The sequence below is a fragment of the Alligator sinensis genome, unplaced genomic scaffold, assembly GCF_000455745.1.
Source record: "Alligator sinensis unplaced genomic scaffold, ASM45574v1 scaffold1089_1, whole genome shotgun sequence".
NCBI lineage: Eukaryota > Metazoa > Chordata > Crocodylia > Alligatoridae > Alligator > Alligator sinensis.
In genome coordinates, this window is record NW_005842030.1 from 1,012,280 (window position 1) to 1,021,959 (window position 9,680).

The following is a 9,680-nucleotide window of genomic DNA, read 5'->3' on the forward strand; positions in this document are numbered from 1 at the left end:
CTGACCAGGAACAGACTTAAACAGAGAACGGAAGAAAAGGGGAAGGAGGGTTTAAAAAATCCTAATGGGTCACGTGAAAAATGGTCTCTTTTAAATTCATTTATTAAGAGCATCTTTATATCTCGAATTAACCTCAACCTGCTGTATTGGGTTGTATTTCCTCACAGCTATTTTGTGATGACTTGAATATGCTTCATAAATGCTGCTACTTTTTCTATGCAAGGGCTTGGACAGGGCCGCAAGGCAAGTGACTGACTGGGAAGAAAAGAAGTCTGATGTAAGACCAAATCCTGCAGCCCTTTTTCAATGCAAGAAGTCACAGTGAAGTCAGTGGAACTATAATCACTTTATAGCCTTGCTCCATAACCTGTTTGCACACTCCATGGGGTGGGTTCAAAACCCAAGTCCCGGGGGTTACACCGATATAAAACTAGAATAATGCAATGGTGAACCAGCGTTAATAGACTCATTCAGGAGCATCTGCATGCATGACAGTCTAATGGCAGTTACCCTCATGCAAATCCAGAATAATTTAATTATTCTTGATTTATACTGACGTAAATGAGATCAGAATCTGACCCTTCCTATTTAGTACTGGCATTAATTGACATGATCAGTAGGTTGACGTGTGCTATAAAAATGGGTATTAGCAGAAACAAGTGCCTGGGGCATCTCAGCTATTGGAGCAAATGGCTGTTCCCTTCCTGCCTGTAGAGGTTGCTGGCATATAGTTGGATTGGCTCTAAGCAGCCAGCAATTCTATTTGTGTTACTAAAATTAGTTCAACATCAGTTGTCTTTAACTACATGAGATGCAGGAGGATGAATCCTTACCTCACTTCAATTTTACACCACTCACTTCCCTGTATTAAACCGCTATGAAAAGAAAAATCAGGCCTTATATCTGATTCATCATAGAATCACCAGGGGTGAGGGAAATACTGCAATCACTATTCATGTCAAGAACAAGCTCTGTGAGGCAAGAACCCTCTTTCTTCTTCATTTGTACTACCCCTAACATAAGGAGATCCCAGTCCATGACCAAATACCACAGTAATACAAATAGTATGAATAACAACTATATAGTGGGACTTTAGCATTCAGTTTGGGATGACCCCATGTATGGCCCTGTGTACCCTAGTCATCAAGAAACCCATAGAAATGTTTAGAAACATAAAATCCATGATGGACCAGAAGTCACCCAGGAAAAGAAGCCCTATGCATGTGACTGGGGTTCCTGGAATACATGCGATAGGTTTGCTACAGGACTGTGAACAAATTGGGGGGGACCCAGTTGAGTGTAGTCTAGGAAATATGACTGTTCAGATGGGAAAACTGTTCTGCCATGCACAGTACAGAAAGTGAGACTAAAGTGATCTCGCACGGAGAGGAAAGGAAAGGTGTCCTTTGCCTCTAGACCAAAGGAGGTCATTCGCTGTGGCTGGAACGAGGGTATAGGTGCAATGAGCCTAGCAAAACAAAGACAATCATTTTAAAGTTTCATTGTTGTAGTCAAAAAGAAACTGAGGAAATTAAAACCAATGTATTGGATAAAATATAAAAGCCATAAATTGTTCCTCCAAGGATGACTTTATTAAAAGAGAATGTAGATCTTGGACTGCTTTCCAAGCAGAATAACCCCAGATGTAGGGGTCTTTACTTTCAAACAAAAACACAATGCTTTCACTGATATCCTTGAAGAAAAGAAGCCTTCCTTGGGACTGCAACAGATTTTTTAACAGATCACAGCCCAAGAAGGTTTCAAGAAAGATTATATTAATTGCTTATAAAATGGAGATTTTAGAAAAGCTCTGAAGCCGAATTAAATACGAGTCAGGCTGGGCTTGAAATTGTAAATAGCAAAGGCAAAAGGAGTAATTAGGCAGTGTAATGTGAAGCAAAAGAGGGCAAAGGTTTTAGGCCACTGAGAGTTCACAATTATTATGGGGTGTCTCTGAAGAGAAAATAAATTAGAGTTGAAGAAGTTTCAGACAACACATTTTAGCTCCAGGTTGAAAAAAAAATTAATATGATAGGCCATGCAGCTTAAATAATGAAAATAAAAAAGTAGAAAAAAGAGGTGCTATTTTGTGATCAGACCCTCCAGTTTAAAGAGGTGCTATTTTGTGATCGGAGCCTCCAGTTAGAAACACATCCTGACACGCTGTCCCTTTCCACTCTTATCACTGCTGAACCTGCCTGAGTGATTAACTGTTCTTTGCTGCTGTGATACATTTCTTGTAATGATTTATTACACTTTGATTTCATCATAACTACATAAATTTCAACTTTGCATTAAAAGTTATTGAATAAAGATGTTCTGAGAGGTACTTAAATATCCCAATTCCTGCTCTTAAGTCTTTCATGATCAGAAAAATAAAACGTCTCATTGGAGACAATTCAACCTGTACCCGGTAAGAGAGCAGCAGGGTCAATCAGGGGTGCCAGATCTGGCCTGTGAAGCCATGTTGCTTGGCCCATGGGTCTGAAAAGTTGGAAGCGGCGGCAATGTTATTTGCCACTTTGCACACTGCTGCCAGATTTCTGGACCTGTGGGAAGCCTGTGGGGCTAAGGTGAAGTGAAGCCCAATGATAGCACAAAGGACTGATCCAGATGTGCAGGGCCAGGCAGAGGTGGCCCAGGGCCCGATCCAGGAGTGCAGGGCTGGGACAGTGTAGGGTCCAATCTGGGCACACAGGACTCGGCAAAGGCAGCATGGGGCCTGATTTGGGTGGGCCAAGCCAAGCAGAGGCAGTGCAGGGCCCAATCTGAGCTCCTGGGGCCTAGTGGAGATGGCATGGGGCCAATCCTGGCGTGTGGGGCTCAATCCACCCTGAGGACTGGCCCTGTGCCACTCATCTGGCCCATGGGGCCAAAAGGTTCAGCACCGCTAATGTAAATAATTAAAATAAAAGGGAAAAATGATTGAATTGGCAATAAGATCAAAGAAAAGTTTGACTGTGGAAAGATCATCGAGATTCCACTTTGAGAAACTGTAAATTATGTTAAGCTAAACTGGATGGCAATACAAGCCAATCAAGCTTTACTCCAAATGCAAACCCATGGGATTATTGAGACTCAGCAGTTAATATTAGCTTCTGTTGAAGTAGTCTATGAAATTATGGGGTTAAAAGTTACAACTCATTTTCTCCAAGCAACCCATTAGAAAAATTAACAATCTTCATGGCAGAAGCAGCTTGAGAAAAAAAGATCTTAGAGAACCGAGAGATTATGTCATCTTAATGCCACTTGTGAAGGGAATCGTATCAAAAACAATGAGAAAATGCATAAGAAATGTGTGAGAGCCAGCCAGGCAACTTAAAATAGCCATGGAAGAACTGAGACAAGACAGTCTCAGAAACAACAAAAAAAGGGACATAATAGCATAAGTAAAGTTTTTTACTAATCAAAGGAAGACATTTTAAGAGATAATCAAGTTAACCACATCAACGCTGCACAGATTCAAGATGCCAAAAAAAAAAGTTCATCAATAAGAAACTCGAAAAAGAAGGATAGAACAAATGAAAAGACCATTTGAAAAAACAAAGAACTAGGAAGCCCCAGGATCAGATGGCATCAGTAGTTAAAACACTTTGTGTTGTTGTACCCAGGAAAGGCATAACAAGGCAGGTCTGTGCCTGAACAAGCCACGATGCACACAGCAGAGTGGACTGTCACCGTGCCCATTGCAGCAGGATGATCAACTGCTGTGGCGCTGGCAGTGCCTATTTTTGTGCCCCCCCTGCACAAAGATGGTGCCTCGGTTGATGACCCAGATGTTCCCCCTCACCCTCAGTTATGCTATTGTACCCTATATTAGCACAACACTTCCAGAAAATCCCAGCAGTCCTATCACTTAAAGGATGACAAATGGCAGCACTGTGCTAATTGTGAAAAACAAAAAGAAAAGGTTATCAGACATTTCCCAACTACCATCCATAACCACATGTCCCTCAAGCTTTTGGAAACTGCTGAGGTTGATCACATTTGTGACCTTCTTAGTTAGATATGCCACGTGGGAGCAGAAAGGATGCAAACAAAATCTGAGAGACCAAAGACCAAGTCCAGCTGGACAAACTGGATATGAAGGCTCCAGGTAGTATGAATAGATTGCAAGAAGGCCTTTGATGTAGCCCCATATTCATGGATAAGGAAAGCACTGAAAAGGAAAAAGATTGTTAAGAACTTTTCAAGTGAGAGCTACATGCAGTTTGAGTTAGGCAAACAAGGCACTTGAACTTCAGCAAAGTTGCAAGGTGGGGAGGATGGTCAAAGTTTAATCCTAGAGGAAGTAAATGACCCTGTATCTCATGAAGGAACCTGCAAGTACACTGGCATTTTAGAATAAGGCTCCATGAGCCACACTGATGTTAAAAAGAAAATAATGTACTGTACAAGAGGATCTGTCAACTCCTGTAATCCAAGAACGTCTTCTGGGTATTAATATCCATTAGATTAATATCCATGCCATCCCTGTCATGTTTTACATTGTTTGCATAATAAACTGTGGAAGAATTAAGACAGCTGTGCAGGAGGACCAGAAACAACTCACCATGTACAGACCTTTACACTCAAAAGCCAACACAGACCGTGTCCTTCAGTGAGATCTGTACAGCCAATGCCATCTTCCTATGAGTTAGACATGATGGGGATCACAACCCTGACCCAGTAACAAAATGATACAGTGGAAATCCCCTGGGATTTTGCTTTGCAAATGAACAAGCCAGTGGAAATCAGGGAATCAGACATCCTTGGTGATTCAGAAGGCACTGGGATTATACCCTTAAAAACAAGATCACCATAATTCACACTCTTTGCCCACTGAATAAACATCTGGCAGAGAAAGCAGAAAAGATTAGCTATAAGAATAGGGTTGCCAACTCTCCTGGATTGGCTAGGAGTCTACCAGAATCAGCACTGATCTCCCGGGGACTATTGAAAGCAACCCGGGAGGTTGATATTGTGAACGGGTTGAACAGTACAATTAATGACATTATGTCATGTTGGAAAAAAGAAATCTCCCAGGATAGTCGGAGTTGGCAACCCTATGTGAGAATGGAATTAGAATGAATATATAGAGGCACAGATGAAAATGTACCAACTGCCCTAGGTGTCCAGGGGTCTCTGCTCAAGCACCAAAAAGCCCCCCAGCCTCACTTACTTGGGCATTTCCATTAACAAACAAAGGCCCCAAATCTGTTATTTTAAAGGCATCTTCCATATCACACTAACCCCTTGACTGCTACAGATATGGTTGCTCCTGAGCTCAAGATGAAAGATTGCTAACTCATAAGGAGTGACACTACATTTTGAGTCTTCAGTAGGAATTATAAAACAACATCAGGCATCACTTCAAAAGCCAATTGTACAAGCTGCGTTCCCCAGAATGCATTGGAAAAACCATTTTGTAAAGATACAAAACAATTCGGAACATTTGCCAAAACCGACCTTTTCTCCCTCAGCCCTTCCATTAACCGTAAGTGGAATGACTCATCTGCAATCCTTTTCTCCTTTAGAGGTGCCTCTACATTCCTGCAGTCAAGAAAGCCTAGCAGCAACATTTCAAACTTCGGCAACCACATGGTACATACTTGCAGACATTTTATGTGACATGAGCTATGTCCGTCTTTTAGACCCTATTCAGAATGTGGTTTGTAACATTTCATGTAGAACAATAATAAAAAAAGAGAGATCCTAATCCTTAAAGGAAAAAAAATACTCACAAAATTAGAAGAGCCTCAACATGTCCTGCTCTACAGATGTATTTGTCATAGTACATGCTCAAAAAAACTGGAATACCTACCCCAACAACATTTCCTTTTCTGCATTGATTCTTGTCTCCTTAAAATGAATCAGTCTTGTGAGTCAACAAGGAATCAACCTGATCATCAGGTTTGACTTGCAATGAACTTAATTCAATGACCTCTGAATTAAGCCCAATAAATCCTCATGTTGTACCAGGGCAGTTTTATATTAAGCAAATGGTGGTCTTAGACCAGTTCCTAGAGGGCAGATGGCCACATTACAACACATATTAATTGACAATTCCACTGTCAGACTCAGAAGAATGGAAGGATGGAGGCAGTGGGGCTTAACGAACACAGCATTGGGCCAGGAATCAGGAGACTTGGATTTATTTCCCATCTCTGCCACTGCATTGCAGGTGACCTTGAGCAAGTTACCTCACAGTGTCTCAGTTTTTTCAACTATATCATAGGGATGTTGCTGCTTAGGTTTTTTGGATGATGCTTGGAGACCTACGTATGGAAAGTGCTATAAAAATTATTACGGACTGGATTGGTCATGGAAACTGAACAACCCTGGATATGGTAACCCAGTAAGTCATGGCTGAGGGTATTAACTATTTACTGTCTTTAATGAGAGTTAATCTTTAAGTAGGGATCAAAAGGTCAAACCGACCAAGCTCAGTTAGCTTATTGATTAGGACTATAACATCTAAAATCAATCAGTAAGTCAGTTTTATACTACTACTCCAAAGGAATGACCTACTTTAATGGCAGGAACCATGAGACAGAATGAGCTCATTATGCATTTCAGGAACCCATGGTATAGCCCACCTGTTTACAAAGGACAAACCAATAGTATATTCTATACATCCATCACAACTGTGCAGACCTGCCTATACCATTTTCTTATCTGGTTTCCAACAAATCATTCAGGAAAGGGAACAAAGCTTCAAAGGCATCTGTACTAACCCACAACCAAGTACGTGTTTATTGGGCAGCGACACCGATCTTTCTAGCATGTTTATGCACCCGGAACAAAAATGTTAAATGCTAAAATGCAATTGACAACGTAAGTAAGAGCATGTACACATGTGTTTAAGCATGATTAAATTTAATGTCCATTAAGCGATTTTTGGCAGGTGTCTACACATGCAGGGACTTGGCACTAAAATTAGTGCTAAGTCCTTTCAGCCATGCCATGTGCCCCTAGTGGCTGGACAGACCTGGCACTAAAGTTAGTGCCAGATCATGTCTATGTGTGCATTAATGTACTTTAACTAATTACACCTAAGTTTGATACCTTCATTTGCAGGTATCAAATTTAGGTATAATTAGCCTAATTTTGCCCTGTTTAACGCACATTAAGGATGCACATGTGTAGATGTGTACCCATAATGTGCATTAAATTATGTTAACATGCATTAATAAGTCTCGTGTAGACGCACCCTAAAAGTATTTTTGAAACATGGGTCATGGTTATACACGTTAGCTTAAACACAAGGCATGCTGGCCGACAAGGCATGTATTCATAAGCAGAACTGGCAGGGCAGCATAGGCAAGCCACTGCCATAGTCAGTCCTCTTGCTATCTAGTATCTACCAGGTAGAAGACTTGAGGACATAATCTCCAAGGGTGTATAAGCAGGTACTTTCACAAACTGCCTTCAAATATAGCGCTTTAAAACAATTTAAATAAATAGGGAGGCGGAAGTTTAGTGATTAATCTAAATCCAAAGTTAAGGATCCAGAGAGTTAAGTTAAGGAAATCCATCTGCCCAGGGCAGGAGCAAGCTCTCTGTATGTACAGTTACAGCCTGTTTTCAACCTTCTGCCTGGCGCCAGAACATGGCAGATAAAATTTCAATCTCTAACGATGATAGAGAGACCTTTTGCTTTGATTTTTTTTTCACAACATGGCCCTGATCCCCAGAGCACTTTGAGATTATTCAGGTAAAATATGCATTTGGAAGCCTGCAGGAAAACAGATGAAAAGGGCCTGCATCTCCTCTCACTTACATGACCTTTGTGCCGACGGAGATGGAACCAGTCCAGAGCCATACTGATACAAAGGCACAATGAAGACCAGTCTGTCTCACTCCACAGAAAGCAGAACAGCAGCTCTCCAGAGCAGTTTCAGAGCTCGGGAGACTCATCTTCTGTTCTCAGCTTTGCTGCTCACCTCGTGTGTGATGCTTGGCAAGGCTTTTCACTCTCTCTGTGCCTCCAGTTCCCTTTCGTTTCTGTCTGCCTTGTCTATTCAGATGTTAAGCCCTTTGGAGCTCTCCCTTCCCAGGCCTTATCTACAAATAAACATGCTCCTGCTTTAACTACTTCAGTGCAGTGAAAGTGGGGCAGCTCCACTTAACGCGGCCAGTTATAAGGGCATTAAAGGGCTTACACCTAGATATGGAAAGAGGAATAAATGACAACAGCATGAGGCCCTTATTAACTGTGTCCACACTGTGGTCTGTACTGACATAGTTATTTAGGGAAACGACAACACCAAATCACAGCCCTAAGCATCATAGATGAACCTAGAAAACAATTAAGTATAGAAAACAATCAAGTTTAGAAAACAATCAAGTATAGTTAGTGCCAAGTCCCTGCAGCCCTGCCATGTGCCCCTAGTGGCTGGGCAGACCTGGCACTAAAATTAGTGCTGGGTTGTGTCTACACGTGCATTAATGCACTTTAGCTGATTGCTTGCAAAGCACCCAACCCAACAGTGCTTCCACCCAACTGGGGCCTGTACATGTTATCCCGACAGAAATAAGCAATAAAAACAATTAGACTGGAACTGCATATCTACGCATCTGTGCAATATCTTGGGCAGGCAACAAAAATGATCTAAACCATCATTCCCTTCTCTGTTTACCCAGCTCTAGGTGCAAAGCTCTTAGTTCAACTTTTCCATGCAATTAGCCATGTAAATGCGGCAGCTAGTAACTAAAGCTTCCCCAGGGGGTCAGTAAGTCCTTTGCTCCTTGGTCACGTGCTCAGTTCCCTCAGTCACTTTTCCTCCCTGGATCTAGTAACAGAGCAGGAAAAGACACACCGGAAAAAAGGATGAGACCAATAATTAACCACAAGGAACTGAGCAACAGGGCTAGTTAGCGAGAGAGAAAAAAAAAGACCAAATTCATGTCAGACAGCAAAACATTGCTGCTCAGTAGTGTAAACAAGGAGCAAGGAAGCCATGTTCAGTCTTGTCTAGGGAAACAGGAGTGAACAAGAGTCCAGAGCCCAATCCAAATGAAATGTCTTTCACCGTCAAAGGGAGTGTCATACTTTAAGCACATTAAACAAACCACATTTTAATAATTCTCTGGAAACTCAGAAGCACGATATACAATACAAGCCTTTGTTTATGAAAGGTCTTAGATATCCAGAAGTCTTCCGATAAAGTGGGGGGAGACAGGGTTTGAGAAGTCTCAGGGGCATTAACTAAACCTTAGCTAAGCAGGGTTTAAGGCAGCTTTGCAAAACTATCACCAGCTGATGCACACACGTCATGTACCCTTCATCAAGGCATTTCATGATAACAAAGAGGTGCTACATACACACATCCCTACACCCTGTCACTCTGAATGAGCTGTACATTTGAGGTCTACAGTACATTCAATAGAGGGTTTATCTTTGGGCTGATATCCTGCCCCATTGAAATCAAAGGTAAAACACCCATGGATGACACCATGACGCTTGGATAGGAATTTTACCCAAGACTAGACTATGACCAGACTGGGACAGAAGGGTCGAAAAACCTGCTGCTGCTTGCACGGATCAGAATAGCAGTCAGTCGATGTGCTCCCTTCTCTGGAAGAGGATGTTGAAAAGGCAGAAAGCAAGAGATGGGCCAGTATAAGTATCCCGCCCCCCCCCCCCCCCCCCCCCCCCCCCCCCCCCCCCCCCCCCGCCACCCCACCAGAGACAGAAC

General features: G+C 42.1%; 1 protein-coding gene across 1 annotated transcript in view; it reads right to left on the reverse strand.

Annotated features, from left to right (window-relative positions):
* The window catches only part of TENM4 (teneurin transmembrane protein 4), a 520,289-nt gene extending 512,449 nt beyond the window's left edge, over positions 1-7,840 (reverse strand). The window contains 1 exon segment of the mRNA XM_025202552.1: positions 7,768-7,840. The gene's annotated coding sequence lies outside the window, so the exon portion shown is untranslated.
* Positions 7,841-9,680: the final 1,840 nt, after the last annotated feature.